The sequence below is a fragment of the Leucopleurus acutus genome (assembly GCF_964270905.1).
Source record: "Leucopleurus acutus genome assembly, chromosome: 2".
Taxonomy (NCBI): domain Eukaryota; kingdom Metazoa; phylum Chordata; class Mammalia; order Artiodactyla; family Delphinidae; genus Leucopleurus; species Leucopleurus acutus.
This window is the reverse complement of record NC_139143.1, coordinates 23,426,136-23,445,935: the sequence shown is the minus strand read 5'-3', so window position 1 is coordinate 23,445,935 and position 19,800 is coordinate 23,426,136. Positions and strand designations below refer to the sequence as shown.

At 44.7% G+C, this 19,800-nt stretch overlaps 1 pseudogene across 1 annotated transcript; it reads left to right on the top strand.

Moving 5' to 3' along the window:
- Positions 1 to 13,220: 13,220 nt before the first annotated feature.
- LOC309973621 (deleted in azoospermia-like) lies at positions 13,221 to 18,942 on the top strand (annotated as a pseudogene). Its single transcript has 4 exons — positions 13,221 to 13,242; positions 17,552 to 18,017; positions 18,182 to 18,651; positions 18,893 to 18,942. The product of its transcript is annotated as a deleted in azoospermia-like (transcript).
- Positions 18,943 to 19,800: the final 858 nt, after the last annotated feature.

Genomic DNA, 19,800 nt, shown 5'->3' with positions numbered 1-19,800 from the left:
GTTTCCATGGAACCTGATATTTCGCCACATCCAATCTGCTGTTTACCACTCCTCCTGTATTTGTCAACAATTAGGTTTTTCCCTTAGAGAATCTTTCTCACTCTCAGATTAGTCCCTCTTCATGCTTACTTGCTTCTGTTTTTAGATGTGTTCTCTTGAAACTCGGTATGCATGTGCTTTAGGGTCTTCTGTGTTTACTGTTTCTCTTTCATAAGGGCACCTTTCCTCTAATCCCTCAAATTGATTTCTTTACAATTTTTCGATTTTTTAGTATGTCTGCATGTGCATGCATTTAGGTCTGCTAGGATGGGATTAGATATACAAGAATTCATTGGGGGCTGGGGCTGGGGGCTGGTGCCAGAGAAGGTAGGGAGAGGCTTTAGATCTAGGTTTGACACCCATGGAGGGAGAGGGAAGAAAGGAGATAGGAAGAATCTCGGACTACAGTTCCAAGAAAGATTCGGCCAGGCGGATGGAGACTCAAGCCAAAGTCATCTGTTGGGATCCAGCATCTCGGTGAATGGGCCTGCCTTAGTACCCCACATGCTCATTGGCTAGAAAGAGTCCCCGGGAAGTGTAGGCTGGGGTGAACTTGGTGGATCCAGGGGGCAGCCGATGGGACCATCAGTCAATGGTGCTCTCCACCAGGGCATCTGAAGGGTATTTATTCATGGTTGCCACAGTATGTTCTTCTGTTGCTTAGGATTATTTTTCTAGTTCAGGTAGTTGAAATCCATTTTCTTCAAATTATGTGGGTACCTGTGCAAATCTTAAAAAGCACACTCAAAGGGGGAAGGGGAGAGTTTAGATTTAGTGGAGGTTTACTTTGTCAGATTAGAGGTTCTTTCACGTGTGAGAGATTTGGGCAGCCGTGTCCAAAGAATTTTTCTTTTGTGGCAGCATGAAGTTGGCTGGGCCAGTGCCCCTTTCCCAAGTGGCATGGTTATGCCCTTCAGTTGCCAGCTTGAGCTGTGCCCTGCTTCACTGAGTGTGGAAGTGTGAGCAGCCCTCACCCTGCTCCCCAAAGAAAAATGACCTTGACTGGCAAAGTAAGAAGATCATAATTCTGAAATTGCCCCTTGTAGCATTAAAGACCGGAAGTAAGGAGGTTCACGGTGAACAGAGACTGACCATCTTGACCTCATTATATGTGGCTGTAGTTTGTCCAGCTTTCACTGGTCCACGGGTGGGGATGTTAATGAGCTTCTGCTGGGGTCCATTCCAATGGCTCACGCTTTTTTTTTTTTTTTTTGCGGTATGCAGGCCTCTCACTGTTGTGGCCTCTCCCGTTGCGGAGCACAGGCTCCGGACACACAGGCTCAGCAGCCATGACTTACGGGCCCAGCCGCTCCGCAGCATGTGGGATCCTCCCGGACCGGGGCACGAACCCATGTCCCCCGCATCGGCAGGCGGACTCCCAACCACTGCGCCACCAGGGAAGCCCTGGCTCACACTTTTATTTTTCCCGCTTTATTGAGAAATAGTTGACATACATCACGGTGTAAGTTGTAGACATACAGCATGATGATTTGATTTACATATATTGTGAAATGACTACCACAATAGGTTCAACTAACATCCATCTTCCCAAATACATACAATAAAAGGAAAAGGAAAAAAAAATTCTTGTGATGGGAACTCAGGATTTACTTGTAACAACTTTCCTACATGCCAGGCAGCAGTGTTGGCTATAGTCCTGTCATACGTTACATCCCTAGTACTTAAATTTTTTTTAAATTTTATTGGAATAGAGTTGATTTACAATGTTGTATTACTTTCGGGTGTACAGCAAAGTGATTCAGTTATACGTATACATTTATTCATTCTTTTTTAGATTCTTATATAGGTTATCACAGCCTAGTACTTTTTAATCTTATAAATTTGTACCTTTTAACTATCTTCCTCCAGTTCCCCCTCTCCCACCCTCCACCTCTGGTAACCACAAGTCTGATCTCTCTCTCTCTCTCTTTTTATGAGCTTGATTTTTTTTTCTTATATATAAGTCAGATTGTGAATTTGTCTTCCTCTGTCTGACTCATTTCACTTACTTGCTCACACTTTGATTTGAAGGTAGCAGCCTTTCTCCTCAGTTTCTAGTACTAATACAGAGTTTTCTTGTTATATTCCTTTGGTCACTTAAGTGGGAGTTTGCAAGAAGGAGTTAAATGTATGTTCTCAGATTACCAACCTGAACCAGCCCCTGTTAGTGGGTTTTCTAAATTAAAAGTGCCTCCCAGAAAGTCCAATATTTTAATAGCAGGTATTAACAAGTCTAGGCTGGCTCTGATCAAAATCGGGAAGGTACCAACTGTTAAACTTCATGACACTCCTTGTGCGTCTGATCTAGAACACGGGGAATCCAGGTGTCACTGTGTCACACAGGCCCTCTAAGCCATCTGTCTGTCGACTTGTTTCTGGGGAGAAGTCTGATTCAGGTAAGGAATCAGGACTAGCAAGGAAGAGAGTGAGGAATTAGGAGTGTAGACAAATACTCAATGAAAATGGGCATTCAGTACGGAGAAGGCCCCCAGTGCTGGATACCTCAGTTTACCAACTAGATCACTTGCTGCACTTCGAGGTTTAGCAAAGGAATGACGATTAGTCTAGGAAGGCCTGTCATGTCTGCTTGTTGAAGTTCTTATCTTTCAAGACAGCTCACATTGCCTCCTCCAATGTGGGTCTCAGTGAAAGGAAACAGTGGGCTGATTTTAGAGTTAATTCTGCAGACCTCTAGTTTCCAAACATTAATTGTGCATGTCTATCAGTAAAACACTTGGGGGTGTGTACCCCAGATCATTTCACTTATCTATTTAGAGCCCCATCTGCCTCTGAATAAAAAGCCCAAGTGCTTGGGCTTCCCTGGTGGCGCAGTGATTGAGAATCTACCTGCTAATGCAGGGGACACGGGTTCGAGCCCTGGTCTGGGAAGATCCTACATGCCGCGGAGCAACTAGGCCCGTGAGCCACAACTACTGAGCCTGCGCGTCTGGAGCCTGTGCTCCGCAACAAGAGAGGCCGCGGTAGTGAGAGGCCCGTGCACTGAAGGCCCGTGCAATGAAGAGTGGCCCCAGCTTGCCACAACTAGAGAGAGCCCTCGTGCAGAAATGAAGACCCAACACAGCCAAAAATTTAAAAAAAAAAAAAAAAAAGCCAAGCATTTGAAGCCCTTAAAAAAAAAAAAAAAAAAAAAAAAGCCCAAGTGCTTGCTTACAATCCCCGGCAACCCCTTCACAGTCTATGCCCTCACCCCTCTCTGACCTCATCTCCTCCCTGCCTCACTCCACCTCAGCCGAGGCAGCCTCCTTGCTGCTTCTTGGACAAACCCAACACACCAAAGACACTCTGCTTCCAGAGCTTTGCACCAACTTCCCTCTGCCCAGAACATTCTATCTCCAGATATCCTCACTTCTCTAATTTAAAAAGGCAGCTACCCCTCCCCCACACACATCTGTACCTTTTCTTTTTTGTACCACCAATTTCATACTATTTATTTTACTTGTTTATTAAATGTCCCTCTCCCCTCTCCCCGCATAGGGATAAGCTCCATCAGGGCAGAAATATTTGTCTGTTTTCTAGTACCTGGTACATAGAAGCTGCTCAAAAAATATGAACGAATGAATGTACTACTGCCCTAATATGATGTATTTTATAAAAACAATAAGCACAGAATTCTGAATATATTCATCATCCACCATATGGCATATCCCACGGAGTGCCTTTGAAACCTTTGCTTGTAAACGTAGGTGCCTTTGAAGGTCGTTGTGGAAAATGACTGGAACTTAATATTTTATCAAAATAAAATCTGACAGCAATCTCAAGTTGGGCAGGAAGGGCAACCCTACAGAAAGGGATTCTGTTGCTCACCACCTGCCAAGTGACAAAACTGCCAATTTCTGGAGGAAGAAAGACTTTTCTTGTTGCCAGTAGAGGGTGCTGGGCACCAACAAATGTGAACAGGAGCAGGGCAGGGTGGGAGCCTGCTCGGAGGTGAGGTGACAGACAGAGGGGCAGGGGCAGCTGGCCTGGATTTGACTAGGCTCTATCCATTCTGATTCTTAGATTCCCATATTGCATTTCAGCTTCCACTCTACCAGGTGTTAATAACTCATTTACAGGCTTGCGGAATATCCCAGAGCTACTTCTCAACAAACAACTCTTTCCTAATCATTTGCTGTTGTTTTCTGCCGGAGGAATTGGAGTATCCTTGTGTAACAATTGCTTTATTTTTGTGTTATAAAACAAATTAGGGGAGGCGGGTACAGCTGTATTTTGTACACCTCTGACATATTTATTTCTGCCCGGTGTCCTCAGGTCACTTTAGTGGGAACTGTGTGCACTGATGCTCCAGCTTGTACTACTGCCCCTCACTGCCCTCACTCCAGCCGGCAGAAGAGGCCTCTGACCAGAGCTAGCTTCCTGTCCCGAAACGCAGAGACACAAGAAAATATACCGTCTTCTCTTCCTTCTCTCTCATCTTTGCAGAAAGGCTGTTGGAAGGTTCAACCACAGATTTTTTTAAAAAAATTATTTTTGTTGTTGTTGCATTGGGTCTTCCTTGCTGCACACGGGCTTTCTCTAGTTGCAGCGAGCGGGGGCTACTCTTTGTTGCGATGCGCAGGCTTCTCATTGCAGTGGCTTCTCTTGTTGTGGAGCATGGGCTCCAGGCACGTGGGCTTCAGTAGTTGTGGCACGTGGGCTCAGTAGTTGTGGTGCATGGGCTTAGTTGCTCCGCGGCACATGGGATCTTCCCGGACCAGGGCTCGAACCTGTGTCCCCTGCATTGGCAGGCAGATTCCTAACCACTGCACCACCAGGGAAGCCCTTGACCACAGATTGAGTGAGAGGGGACTGCAGGAGAGGGGCAGAAGGGAGAAATCAGGCTGGGGGTGGGGAGGACAAAATCCCAGCTTCTGCCCTGGAAAATCAGAGATAAGTGGCTGCTTTGTTTAAAGGCAATCCCCCAAGTCACCCTATGTGAGTGTCAAGGTAGATGGGGTTCCTCAGAGATGCTTCTTCCTCTCCTCCGTTCACTTGGTGGAATTAGGGAGGCTCCTGGAACTGCCTGAAAGTCTTGACTGGTCACAGCCTGGCATGGGGAGGGAAACCCATCTGCCAGGCTCCTGGGGAGCTGGCAGGTCTGTCCCCTTCTCTATGGAGCTGCCACAGAATCCCAGGGTGTTCAGGGTGCTGTGATTCTGTGGGTGTGGCTCCTCAGAGGCTGTAACATAGCCCCAGGCTCCAATTTTGTCTTCATCTAAATAGCCTTAGTGTGTGAATTGACTGATGTTACCACAAGCAAATACCAGGCTTTTGACTTAGAAAGTGATTTTATTTGAATAAAGTATTATCTCTTTGTATATTGGAGTTCTATATAAGATTCAATTTATAAAAACAGGGTTTATTGATAAAGCAATTTTGAAAGCTGCGAGACATTAATTCTTTATATTATTATTTTGGAAACATGATTTTTGGAAAAATGGATAATCCAGAACAAAGAGGGAAAAAAGAATGAAAACTGACCTTGAGATTTAAGAATGAAATATTGTAACAGTTATAATGTTAAAAGAGGCCAGATTTAAAAATTGCATGTATAAATTACAAAATCATTATGTAAAAACAGAGCACATCTAGGAAAAAATGACTGGAAAGAAATACAGGTTGGGACTTCCCTGGTGGTCCAGCAGTTAAGACTCCGCCCTCTCAATGCAGGGGGCCTGGGTTCGATCACTGGTCAGGGAACTAGAACCCACATGCCACAACTAGAGATCCCGCATGCCGCAACTAAAGATCTCGCATGCCAAAACTAAAGATCCTCCACACCACAACAAAGATCCTGCATGCCACAGCTAAGACCTGGTGCAGTCAAATAAATAAAAATAAAATAAATAAATATATAAAAAAAAAGAAATAAGGGTTAATGTTTACCAAAATTATCACTGGGGGATGTGAAAATGGATTACTCCCCCTTCTTTCTAATCTCATATATTCCCTAAATATTCTATGACCTATGATCAGGTTACTTTTTTTTTTTTTTTGGCAACTACTAATCTGTTCTTTGTATCTACAAGTCATTGTTTTATTTTGTTTTTGATTCCCTATATGTGGGAGATCATACAGTATTTGTCTTTCTCTGTCTGACTTATTTCACTTAGCATAATGCCCTCATTGTCCATCCATGTTGTCAAAAATGGCAGGATTTCCTTCTTTTTATGGCTGTATAATATTCCATTATGTATATATGTGTATATGTATATAATTTTTATTTATCTATTTTTGGCTGTGTTGGGTCTTCGTTGCGGTGCGCAGCCTTCTCATTGCAGTGGCTTGTCCTGTTGTGGAGCACAGGCTGTAGGCATGCGGGCTTCAGTAGTTGCAGCACATGGGCTCAGTAGTTGCGGCACGTGGGCTCAGTAGTTGAGGCTCCTGTGCTCTAGAGCGCAGGTTCAGTGGTTGTGGCGCATGGGCTTAGTTGCTCTGCAGCATGTGGGATCTTCCAGGACCAGGGCTCAAACCCATGTCCCCTGCATTGGCAGGAGGATTCTTAACCACTGCGCCACCAGGTAAGTCCCATGTATATAATTTTTATAACAATGAAACATGTTATGGCTCCTTTGCTGGAACGTCACTTTGGTTTATTTCAATTTTATTTTAACAAATACTCGTTGAGCACCTGCCCTGTTCTCTACTCTCCCCCGCCCTGGGGATGCCTTTCTCACAGAGCTCAAATCCAGCAGCCAAAGTAGGTGTCTAGAACGTGGTTATAGTAGTTTTTTATCAATACATAGAAGGTGCAATAATGAAGCGTATTCACAGGCGACACAGCACAAAGAAGGAGGACTCATTCCATCTGGTGGAGTGAGGTCAGGTCACTGGGGAGGCGACTGGGGGTCTGGGTTTTAAAAGATCTTCCACCCCAGACAAAAAATGGGTATATAATGACGGTGTTCTTACTAAGAAGTAGCACGTGCATGCCACACAATGACTCATAAAATCCTTCCCTGTCCAGCCGTAGTGACAAAGGCTGGCTGAGGTGAGGAAGCTTAGCTGCTGTTCTTTGCCCCCATAACCTCCAGCAGACCCTCCCAGGCCTTGCCAAAGAAAGAGACAATCTGAGTTGAAAACACTGTTCAAATACTTTAATTTGCTCCTCACCGCAACCCTTCAAAGGATATTGTTATCCTTGTTTTACAGACAGGAAACTAACGCTTGCAAATAGGAAATGCCCAGCCCCAGGGCACACAGCTTTGAGGATGCCCAGCTGTCTCCAGGATTCAACGAGATCATTTCCCTAAAGCAGCCGTCTCGGTGCCTCGTGTTTTCTAGTGTTGGGACTGCACTTGCTCCCCTCTGCTGTCAGACAAAAGCCGGGAGTCAGGAGGATGCTGAGCTCCTGAAGCAGACCCCCCTGGAACACGACCCTATGGACGGGGGTCTGATGCAGTGTCCTACGTGCTGAGACAGGCCGGGTTTGGAGACTGTAAATGGCCTTAAGTGTGGGTTTTAAAATCTTGTTGGAAAAAAGATACATCGTTTTTTGTTTTGTTTGTTTTTTTTGCGGTACGCGGGCTTCTCACTGTTGTGGCCTCTCCCGTCGCGGAGCACAGGCTCCGGACGCACAGGCTCAGCGGCCATGGCTCACGGGCCCAGCCGCTCCGCGGCATGTGGGATCTTCCCGGACCGGGGCACGAAGCCGCGTCCCCTGCATGGGCAGGCGGACTCCCAACCACTGCGCCACCAGGGAAGCCCAGATACATCGTTTTTTAATACAACAATGTTAAAGACAATTCTGAAAATGAAAACATGAAATCCTACGCTAGCACAACTTATTTGGGAATGCTTTCTTGTTACTGCATTTCGTATTCTGTTATTGTCATTTGTTGTTAGCTCACAGACATACTGACCTCTCCCTCCCCTTCTCCCCAGTCCAGTCCGTGGCCAAGTCCGGAATGACCTGGACGGCACATCTGCCCGCTCCTCTCACCCCCATGGCCACTGCCTAGTCAGGCCTCCAACCCTCCGACAGGCTGCCCTCAGCACTTTAGTCTTCGAAGATCTCTCAGCTTCATCTCTGAAGCCCCAACACTGCTGTTCATCCTCTACACGTAGAATTACCTTTAAAATGTTTTTCTTTTATTGTGGTAAAATATACATAACATACAATTTACTATTTTAAGTATTTTTAAGTGTACACTTCACTGGCATTAATTACATACACATTGTTGTGCGACTGTCACCACAGTCCGCCTCCAGAACTTTTTCATCTTCCCAAACTGAAACTCTGAACGCTTTGAACGGTAACTCCCCATCCCCCCTGCTTCCAGCCCCTGGCAACCACCATCCTACTTTCTGTCTTTATTAACTTGATGACTCTAGGTACGTTGCATAAGTGGAATCACACAGTGTTGGTCCTTTTGTGACCAGCTTATTTTACTTGGCGTAATATCCTCAAGGTTGTAGCATGTGTCAGAATGTCTACCTTTTTCAAGGCTGAATAATATCCCATTGTATGTGTGTACCACACTTTGTTTATCCATGAGAATTATCTTTTAAAATGCAAATCAGATCACGTCCGTTTTTTGTTTAAGACTCCTCAGTGGCTTCCCATGGCTCTCAGTCAGAGGCTTCCCATGGCTGGGATGCCCTCCTCCAGCTTCTGCCCCTCGGCCTCTGTGCTCTGGCCACGCGGGCCGCTTCCTAATCCCGGAACAAGCCAAGTCCTTTCCCAGCCCCACACTCATGTTGCCCTCTGCCTGGAACCATCTTCCCTGCTCCCTTGGCGCTGGTTCATTCTATTCCAGATGTTGCCTCCTTGGTGAGGCCTCCCCAGTCCCTCTCTCTTTCAGCACCCTGTTTACTTCCTTCACATTATCTGGCTTCTTTGGTGGCTTGTTTACTGTCTGTCTCCTCTCCTTGGAATGGGAGCTTCACAAGATGCAGACCTGGCCGTCTGGGTCACTGCCGTGGGCTCGGTAAAGATGCTCTGATGAGCGCCTGGCTGAATGGGCGCTGTCGGGCTGTCTGCGGGGGGCGTGACCTGCCGTGATTTAGTGTCACTTGCTTACTTGTCCTAAATGCGCTTTTATAAAAGTACTGATATTAGAAGGTGGTTGTGACCTTGCAAGGGGCTGCACTTGACTGTTAGGAACCCAGGTTTTCTCCCTCTCTTCCTTGTATCCACAGCCTCCTGATCAGGTAGCTGGACTGAAGGTCTCAGTTTCTCCTTCCGTCAAATCAAGGTGGGGCGTGCTGACAGCGTGTGTCTCCTCCTGACTTCCTAGCGCTTTGTGATGCTGTAGGGAGGGAGAGAAACTGAGAAGATCGGGTAAAGAGCTTTAAAAAGAAATAGATCAAATCTTTTAACTAGAGGAAGAAAGAAACCAAGAACAACATAACAAAATTATTTGAAAAATTTCCCCAGAGAAAGAGCAGAATTTCCACTCATCTGCATTTAAAAGTTTGTAATGAGGGAAAATCTGTTCAATAAGCACAAAGAATAATTTATTTTCAAATCACACATATCTATAGAAACACATAAAAATGCATAGTTAGAGAAGGATGAAGAGATCTTAGAAGGAAAAGCCCTTAATTTAACATGCTGGCAAAGAGCTAAGTGATATACGTACCGGCATACTTTTTCTGTGTTGCAAATATCTCCTCCTACTTTCGGCTTGCCTTTTCATTAATGGGGTCTTAAAATAAACATATTATTGAATATAACATACATACATACATACAGAACAGTGAATACACCATGCAGTACAATGTGAATTTTTTACAAATGAACTGTGTAACCAGCATCCAGATTGAGAATCAATATCACCAGCGTCCCGAAGCCCCTTTTATGCCTCCTCTGGTCACCACCCCTCCAAGGTAACCACTATCCTGACTTACGTACATGGGAGATGAGGAAAGTTCTCTTTGGTGCGTGCTTGCGTGTGGGATTCAGTGCATTGATTTGGGCAGTTGTTTTTTTCGTTTGTTTTTTTTCGGTACGCGGGCCTCTCACTGTTGTGGCCTCTCCCGTTGCAGAGCACAGGCTCCGGACGTGCAGGCTCAGCGGCCGTGGCTCACGGGCCCAGCCGCTCCATGGCATGTGGGATCCTCCCAGACTGGGGCACGAACCCGCGTCCCCCGCAATGGCAGGCGGACTCTCAACCACTGCGCCACCAGGAAAGCCCCAACTTGATGTTTTGATGTACTTATATATTGTGAAATGATCACCACAATCCAGCTAATTAATGTATCTATCACGTCTCTGTACTTACCATTTGTATGTGTGTGTGTTGAGAAGATTTAAGCTACATCCTCTTAGCAAATATCAGTTATACAATACAGTATTATTAGCTATAGTCACCATGCAGTACATTAGGTCTCCAGAACCTATTCATCTTGCATAACTGAAACGCTGTACTTTTGACCAACATCACCCCACTTCCCCCTCCCCCCATCCCGGCAACCACCATCCTTCTCTCTGATTCTAGGAGTTTGACTGTTCTTTAAATTCCACATAAAGTGAGATAATGTGGTATTTCTCTTTCTGTGTCTTGCTTATTTTGCTTAGCATAATGTCCTTCAGCTCCATCCCACTTATTAAAATGGCAGGATTTTCTTTTTTGTGGCTGAAAAATATTCCAATGTGTCACACAATTCTTACCAACAACAATCCCCAACCCTTGAACAGCTCTTGACAACTTTTGTCTGCAAGACCGTTTTACGAACGCTCTTTCAATTGAATGCTTGGAAGGAAATTTCTTTGTGTGGGTTAATGGATACAGCTTATGCAGCCAAGAAGCACTTCCTTCTGAATGTTTTTCAAAATTGTAAGGGCAGCAAAGCCAGTCTATAAACTCTCAGAAGGTCTCTTCTGACATCCCAAGGGAGGATGGGACTCTTCCCCAACGGCATCTTCTCTGGCCTAAGGTGTGGTGGACGGAACCGTCAGGTGCTGGCTTTACTTCATTTTCTCATCCTCCAGTCTTCATGAAGTAGGTATTCTTTCCCCCATTTTGTGGTGGATCAAACCGAGTTATCAAGAGTGCTTAAATAACTTGCCCAAGCTCCTAAGCAGGCAGGTTATTGTCAGAATTTATCTGTTTTAACTACAGAGATTGTGCATTAAAACCAAAGCAAAGCAAAACAAAACAAAAATCTCATTTTTCTGGTTACTAAAAAAGGCCTTCAGAAATTCTGGAAAATACAGAAGAAATATAAAGATGATACTAAAAATCACCCAGATTTCTTCAACTCAGTAGTAATCATTGTTAACACATTGGTAAATTTCTTTTTTTTTTTTTCTTCTGTGTGCGTTGACTGAAATCATACATTTTATTTTTTTCATATTCTTTTCCATTGTGGTTTATTACAGGATATTGAATATAGTTCCCTGTGCTATACAGTAGGACCTTATTGTTTATCCATTCTATAAATAATAGTTTGCATCTGCTAGTCCCAAACTCCTAACCCAACCCTCTCCTGTACCCCCTCCCCCTTGGCAACCACAAGTCTGTTCTCTATGTCTGTGAGTATGTTTCTGTTTCGTAGATAAGTTCATTTGTGTTATCTTTTAGATTCTACATACAAGTGATATCATATGGTATTTGTCTTTCTCTGTCTGACTTACTTCACTTAGTATGATAATGGCATTATTTCATTCTTTTTTATGGCTGAGTAATATTCCACTGTATATATGTACCACATCTCCTTTATCCATTCATCTGTTGTTGGACATTTAGGTTGTTTCCACATCTTGGCTATTTTAAATAGTGCTACTATCAACATCGGGGCACATGCGTCTTTTCAAATTATAGTTTTGTCTGGATATATGCCCAGAAGGGGGATTGCTGGCTCATATGATAACTCTATTTTTAGTTTTTTAAGGACCCTCCATACTGTTTTCTATAGTGGCTCCACCAATTTACATTCCCATCAACAGTGTAGGAGGGTTCCCTTTTCTCCACACCCTTTCCAGCATGAAATCATACATTTTAATGATGATACATATTCCTTTTTAACTGACATTGCATAGTGTGAGCTTTCTTTATGCCATTTAAAATTCTTCTGAATATGGTTTTTAATGACTATTTAACAATTTATTTTGTGTATTTATCTTTCTTTTGTTGGGCATTTTCTTAATTTTTTTGGTAATTGTATGAAATGCTGTAGAAAATCTTTGTGTTTCAACTGTTGTCTAAATCTCAAATTATCTCTGTGGGACAGATTCATTTAAAAGGAGACTTACTGGGGCAAGTTTATGAATATTTTTAAGGCCCTTGATACATATGACCAAATTACTGCTGCAAAGGTGGCACCTGTAAATGCACCTGGCACCTTCTCACTGCTCTCTCTGCAACATTGACTATTAACTTCTCAAAAGAATTCTTTACTAATTTGGTGCCCGAATAATGCTACCTTCCTGTTTTTTGGTTTTGGTTTTGTTTATTGAAGTTAGTTGATTTACAATGCTGTGTTAGTTTCAGGTATACAGCAAAGTGATTCAGATATATATTCTTTTTCAGATTCTTCTCCATTATAGTTTATTACAAGATATTGAATATAGTTCCCTGTGCTATTCAGTAGGTCCTTGTTGTTTATCTATTTTGTATATAGTAGTTTGTATCTGCTAATTACAAACTCCTAATTTATCCTCCCACCTTTCCCCTTTGGTAACCATAAGTTTATTTTCTATGTCTGTGAGTCTGTTTCTGTTTTGTAAATAAGTTCATTTGTATCATTTTTTAGATTCCACATGTAAGTGATATCATATGGTATTTATCTTTCTCTTCCTTCACTTAGTATGATAATCTCTAGGTTTTTCCATGTTGCTGCAAATGGCATTATTTCATTCTTTTTCATGGCTGAGTGATATTCCATTGTGTATATATATACACAATGGAATATTATATATACATATACACAGTGTATATATATATACCACATCTTCTTTATCCATTCATCTGTTGATGGACAGTTAGGTTGCTTCCATGTCTTGGCTATTGTGAATAGTGCTGCTATGAATATTGGGGTGCATGTATCTTTTCGAATTATAGTTTTCTCTGGATATATACCCAGGAGTGGGATTTCAGGACCATACGGTAGCTCTATTTTTGTTTTTTGAGGAAACTCTATACTGTTTTCTACAGTGGCTGCACCAATTTACATTCCACCAACAGTGCTACCTTCCTGTTGAGTAAGCCTGTCCTCTTTTGACTTCTCCATGATCCATGGACGGGATCCTGGGTGAAGGTAACGGGGCCACTGCCTCTTGGATCCCTTCTTTTATTTTTTTTAAAAAGCCCTTCCATAGTGTTTTCCATGTCCTGGGAACTGTTTAAGTGCTTAACAAATACTAATTCAAATAACCCTACAATGGAGGCTCTATTGTCATCCTCCTTATTCAGTAGATGTGGAAACTAAGGCACAGAGCGCAGCTCCAGGCCACCTGACTTGTGACAAGGTAGAGCTGGGCTCAGTCTGGGAGCAGGCGCTGGGGCCACTCAGAAGAAGGGAAGGGTTCCTGCTGCACGAAGAAGCCAGCACCCCTGATTTGGGCCTCAGCCACGCATTCCCTGACTCATCACCCTTCTTTCTTTTAGGCCCTGTCTTATTTCTTCAGGTGCCTTGAGCACCAGTTCATGGACACTGTTGCCAAGCCTGGTCACATTAACGGGCCTACAGGCAGCCTGGCCAGTGTCCTTGGGGTGTCAAGAATGACACTTGCTTTGTAGTCAAGGCTGTGGCACAGACAGGTCATAAGGAATCACAGCCGTGAGTCACTGTGCCAGGGCCTTTTCCAACCCCAAAGCTCAGTGGGTGGCAGGGCTACCTCTGCCAGTCAGCGTGGAAGTGTCCCAAACCCCAGAGGAAGGGAAATCTGACATCGACTGCTCACTGGGAAGCTAGGGAGAATCCACATTTGCCTCACGTCAGCCCAGCCACACTTATCACCCCGTGCAGCTGTCTGTTTACTAAGAGTGGACTTTCTACTGCTGGGACCCTGTCTTTGTCTCCCCAGCCCTGAGGTGTCTGGTGATTGATAGGTGCTCAGTGAATGCTGATTGAATGAACGAACTGCAGATGGGATGAGCTGGCTGACCAGAAGTGGCCCACCTACTGAGATGAAGAGATTGTTTACCCACGAGATCAAGGTGCTGTGGGCACGGCCTACCCTGGTCAGGGGGCCTGCGTTCAAATCCCAGTGGTGTCCCTGACATTCAGGCTCATGGCCTTGGGTGATATTAGTTTGTGTGTTTTGGCCTCAGTTTTCCTTCCCAAAGGCCCCCATGGTTGTGAGGGTAGAAATGGAGTGTATGTGATGGCAAGGAGACCCAGGTAGATGTAAGCGATGGGCGCTGAGCCTTTGGACGGGGACCTCGGAGCCACAGGGTCTGCTCTGTCTCGCTCCTTCGGAGCAAAGGTGGCACCATTGGGGGTTCCAGGGTTGACCTTCCTGCCCTACTCATAAATGCTTTTCCCAAAGGGGACTCTGTCCTCTTGACGGCTTCAGCCTCTGGGAGGCAGGAAGCTGATTTGCCAAGACCTCTGGGGTCTGGCTGGACACGTTTCACATCGGCTGAGGCTGGATTCCAGGAAGTTCTAAACTTCCCTCCCACTGTTAACAAATTAAGAAGCGGCCACAGTGATGTGGTGAAGGCAGAGGAAGGAATAGGGTACCACAGAAGCAAGGGCCCATCTCTGCTGCATCCTTTGTGAAACTCCTCCCTCCACCCTTCCCCATTTTCTCCTTCCTGGCATTCTCCTAGATGGGCCCAAAGGGGTGGCAAGGGCTCAGCCTCCCTCAGCCTCCCTCCTCTGGCCTCCCTCAGAGGGAGATGGCTTCTCATTCCAGGACGAGGCAAACAAGTCCTCAGGACTGAGAGACCCGCCTTAGGGCTTTGGCCTTAGGGTCCTGTAGCCAGACCGCCTGGCAGAGGTCATCCCATCCACTCCAGCTGGAGCCTTCCTTCTTGCAAGGACTCTGAAGGCTTTAAAAAAAAAAAAAGTATTATTCTGTTTATAGACACCCAGTAACAGGCCGTGTTAACATAGGGTGATAGCAACATCTTCCTCTGAGAGGCTGCCCGCTGTAAGTGGTCGCGAGCAGGTTAAGGGGCAAGGGCTGTGCTGTGCTCTTTTGCAAACAGCATGTCAACTTCAGCCCCGAGTCCCATTCGCAATCTCACTGCCTCTTCAGGCTTCTGTGGGGCACACCGGTTGCTTTCCTTCTGCAGGATTTTGGGCAAAGTGTTGGGCTCCTACATCCCAGTCCTTCAGTTTGTCCATCTCAGAGGCTTCTCCAGGCTCTGGGGAAAGTTGGGGAGGGGAACCCTTTTCTTAGAGAAATCTTCCTCAGGAAAGAGTCAAGGGGCTGCACAGTTCTGTGGTTAGTGCCCCTGGGGGAGCCTAGAAGCTGCCCTTGGACAAGGGACTTGGGTGATGTCCAGGGATGTCTCTTTTGCTCACAGAGCACTGGTCAGCCTCTCACTGAAGACGAGGCTGAAATGCATGCATCCTCGTACAAGAAGCACGCTGACCTAAATTCACAATGAGGAGACATGGCCTCAGGTCTTTGCCAAAGAACAAATTTTGGTAGTGAAGACCCACAGCCCTACTTTCTCCAAAGTAATAGGTGATTCCTTAGGTTGGTCCCCTTTGAAGGACTGACTCTAGAGCAAACAAATATTATTTGGGAACATAAAATGCTCAAAAATTATAATTAGTATTCTCAGAATGATTTTTAGTTGAATATATAGTTGATTTCCAATATTGTGGTAGTTTCAGGTATACAGCAAAGTGATTCATTTATACATATACATATATATATTCTTTTCATATTCTTTTCTATTATGGTTTATCACAGGATATTGAATATAGTTTCCTGTGCTATACAGTAGGACCTTGTTGTTTATCCATTCTATATATAATAGTTTGCCTCTGCTAATCTTAAACTCCCAGTCCAACCCTCTCCCACACCCCCTCCCCCTTGGCAACCACAAGTCTGTTCTCTATGTCTGTGAGTCTGTTTCATAGATAAGTTCATTTGTGTCATATTTTAGATTCCACATATAAGTGATATCATATGGTATTTGTCCTTCTCTTTCTAACTTACTTCGCTTAGAATGAGTGGCCCAGGGTTTATTTTGGACCCATAGCTTTTTTTTTTTTGGCTCTACAATAAAGAATATTTACATAATAATGGTCACATAAATGTCACTTACTTGTTTTCAGCATTTAAAATCAACTTATAAACAAAGGACTGAACAGAATGTTAAGGTTACCAATCTTGACATTGCAAATGCCAAGGTGTAGCTAGTACAGGGTTGGGAGACCAGGCTGGGTGAGGAGGTGCAAGACACGGTCGCTTCATAGTCTAGTTTTACATGATGCAAAAATAAGACACTGTCTGCAGCTCAGGGAGCGAGAAATAGAGGTTTTCGTATATTGTTTAAATTTGCAAAAGTGATGAAAATAACTAAAATTACCAATGCGTTTATTAAAAATTTGAGAGGAGGATGGAATCCAGAATGAGGGGGAAAAGAGCTAGACCCTTGTTTTTCGTAGCAGGGAGTCAACAGATACGTCTAAGGTAAGAAATCAAGCATACTGTTTATGGTTTGGGAGGTAAACTGTCAGAAGTGACGTTTGAAGAGTGGGGAAGGATGGAGTGGGAGACTATTACTTTTCATTATAAATCTTTCTTTGCTATTTGATTTAGTACCATAGATACATCCTTGAACACACACACACACACACACACGCACACACACACACACACACACACACACACACACACACACACGGCTCTTCAGAAAACTCATCAGCTCCCACCAGGAAACTCTCAGAGCTCCAAGAGCAAGCGGCAGGCCAAATGCTCAAAGGACAGCTTAGAGCTGCATTGCAGAGGAAGCAAAAAGTGTTTCCAGGAGGTGTCGGGGCTGCTTGGTGGCTGGAGTGTCACATTCCCTAATGAACATGCAGGAAGCGGGTAAAACACGCCAGTAGCTTCTCACCAGAGTGGATGGCAAAGCTCGTTTCCTTTCCATGATAGTTGCAGTGCTGAGCTATTAACAAAATGCTGAAGTATCTGGGAAAAGGATCTGGCTCAGCAGGACAGAGCTAATCCCAGGGATTCCCAAATGACTCCACACTCGTTATTATGTATTTTGTTTACTCAGGCCACCTTTCCAATTACCCGTCAGAATGTGCAAATGCTTCCTCCCTGCTTTATCAGGTATGAGAGGTAGAGAATCAGGTAGAGAATAGGATAATGATATCAGTACCATAATAATGATTATCATAGCAAATATCAATATGATGTCAAATATCAATACCACCGCCCTCCATTAACACTCTCCCCCGGACTGGTTAGAACTCTGGCTCCACTAGGATGAACTTAGTACTGACAGTCTAGGAAATATGATTTGATCCAGGCCTTAAAGAATTTTCCATCTAGAACAGGTGATCCTAAGGAAAAGGCCAAGGAAGTCCGCCTGTGCCCCTCGGCCTCGCCACCCGTCTCTGACTGTCCCCGCTCGTCCGCCTGCGCCCTGTCAAGCCGGGCGGCGGGCACGAGCAGGCCTAACAGCAGCCCCTGCCCCTCCTAAACCCCTCTGCGGGAACCCTGGCTGCCGCCATCCTGAGGCTGCAAATCCTGAGACTCCAAACTCAACCGCCTCCAGAGAGGCCAGCACCCAGCCTTCATCAACTACGACCAGCCAAGGCTATGTTTTACCAGAAGGCAAAATCATGCCAAATACCTTTGTTTTTTGGTGGTGGTGGAATTGATGTTAGGATGGATGAAACCGAAATTACAAGTTTCTTTGCTACGTATGGTTCAGTAAAAGAAGTGAAGATAATCACGGACTGAACTGGTGTGTCCAAAGGCTATGGACTTGTTTCATTTTATAATGACATGGATGTGCAGAAGACAGTAGAATCACAGATAAATTTCCATGGTAAGAAGCTGAAACTGGGCCCTGCAATCAGGAAACAAAATTTAAGTGCTTATCATGTACAGCCACGTCCTTTGGGGTTTTTTTTGCGGAGCACAGGCTCCGGAGGCACAGGCCCAGTGGCCATGGCTCATGGGCCCAGCCGCTCCGCGGCACATGGGATCCCCCCGGAGCAGGGAATGAACCCGCATCCCCTGCATCGGCAGGCGGACTCCCAACCACTGCGCCACCAGGGAAGCCCCGTCCTTTGGTTTTTAATCCTCCTCCTCTACCACAGTTTCAGTGTAATCCAGACACTGGAGTAATCCCAACACTGAAACTTACATGCAGCCTCCAACCACGATGAATCAGTATGTTCAGGCTTATCGTCCTTATCCACATTCACCAGTGCAGGTTATGACCGGATATCAGCTGTGGGTTTATAGTTATCAGATGCCACCTCAGTGGCCTACTGGGGAACAAAGGACTCACGTTATTCCTCTGGATTATACAGCTGTTAACTACCACTGTAATGAAGTTGATCCAGGAGCTGAAGTTTTGACAAGTGAATGCTCAATTCATGAAGCTACTCCATCCTCTGGAAATGGCCCACAAAAGAAATCTGTGGGCTGAAGCATACAGACGGTGGAATCGTGTCTAGTTAATCCAGAGAACAGATTGAGAAACTCCCTTGTTACTCAAGATGACTACTTCAAGGTTAAGAGTTCATCACTTTATTTATTTATTTACTTACTTACTTACTCATTTATTTTTTGCGGGTACGCGGGCCTCTCACTGTCGTGGCCTCTCCCGTTGCGGAGCACAGGCTCCGGACGTGCAGGCTCAGCGGCCATGGCTCACGGGCCCAGCCGCTCCGCGGCATGCGGGATCCTCCCGGACCAGGGCACAAACCCGTGTCCCCTGCATCGGCAGGCGGACTCCCAACCACTGCACCACCAGGGAAGCCCGAGTTCATCACTTTAGAAGAAGTTGGGCAGTGCTTAAGTCTGTTTGATCTTCTCTGCTGACTTTCTAGTCTCATAGGAAGTTGCAGGTTTTGAATAGTAAGAAGAGACTGAAAGTGTTTCAACTATTATAGAAATTTAATTCTGAATTTTGATAAATCACACTCAGACTTTTCTATACCAGTTATAATAGATTGCCTAGTTTTATTTTACAGTGAAACTGTTTTTCATTAGACGTGTACTTAGAAACTGATTCTGTGTTCAATATATAGTTAAAAGTAAAAAACTAATTGAGACTGAAAGGAATAACTTTAAGATTTATCTGTAAGGATTTTTTTAAATTGACATTTTAAGAGTTTAAAAGCAAATGCTGATTTGCAAAAAAAATTGTTTTAGAAAACCTGTTTTGAAAGGTCAGAATTTTGATAGTTTAAATACAAGCATTTCACTTCTGCAACAAGTACCTGTGAAGAGTACAATATCTATGATGTTGTGCTTTGATGATTTGTCCAGAAATTTACCACAAAAGCAGAGTTGTTTTTTTTTTTTTTAAAGAAGATGTTGTGGGTAGGAGTTTATTAATTAATTAATTTATTTTTGGCTGTGTTGGGTCTTCGTTTCTGCGCGAGGGCTTTCTCTAGTTGCGGCAAGCGGGGGCCACTCTTCATCGCAGTACGCGGGCCTCTCACTATGGCGGCCTCTCCCGTTGCGGAGCACAGGCTCCAGACGCGCAGGCTCAGTAGTTGTGGCTCACGGGCCCAGTTGCTCCGTGGCAAGTGGGATCCTCCCAGACCAGGGCTCGAACCCGTGTCCCCTGCATAAGCAGGCAGATTCTCAACCACTGCACCACCAGGGAAGCCCGAAAGCAGAGTTTTTAAAACTGCATTTTTAATCAGTGGAACTCAGTA